The sequence below is a fragment of the Hipposideros armiger genome, unplaced genomic scaffold (genome assembly GCF_001890085.2).
Source record: "Hipposideros armiger isolate ML-2016 unplaced genomic scaffold, ASM189008v1 scaffold_46, whole genome shotgun sequence".
Lineage (NCBI taxonomy): Eukaryota > Metazoa > Chordata > Mammalia > Chiroptera > Hipposideridae > Hipposideros > Hipposideros armiger.
This window is the reverse complement of record NW_017731396.1, coordinates 4,324,208-4,324,407: the sequence shown is the minus strand read 5'-3', so window position 1 is coordinate 4,324,407 and position 200 is coordinate 4,324,208.

Here is a 200-nt window from a genome sequence, read left to right as displayed (position 1 = left end):
CTGCCTCGCCCAGGAAGAGCACAATGATGGTGCCAACTTGGGCCAGTGAAGCAACATCCTCCACAACTAGACTGAAGAATAAAAGGACAGCAACTTGTCTGTTCCCATCCCCCAATTCCCCAATAAAAAATCTTAAAAAAAAAAAAAGAAAAAAAAGATATATGCTTAAGGATGAAGGTGGGAAAGGATGCATAAAATTA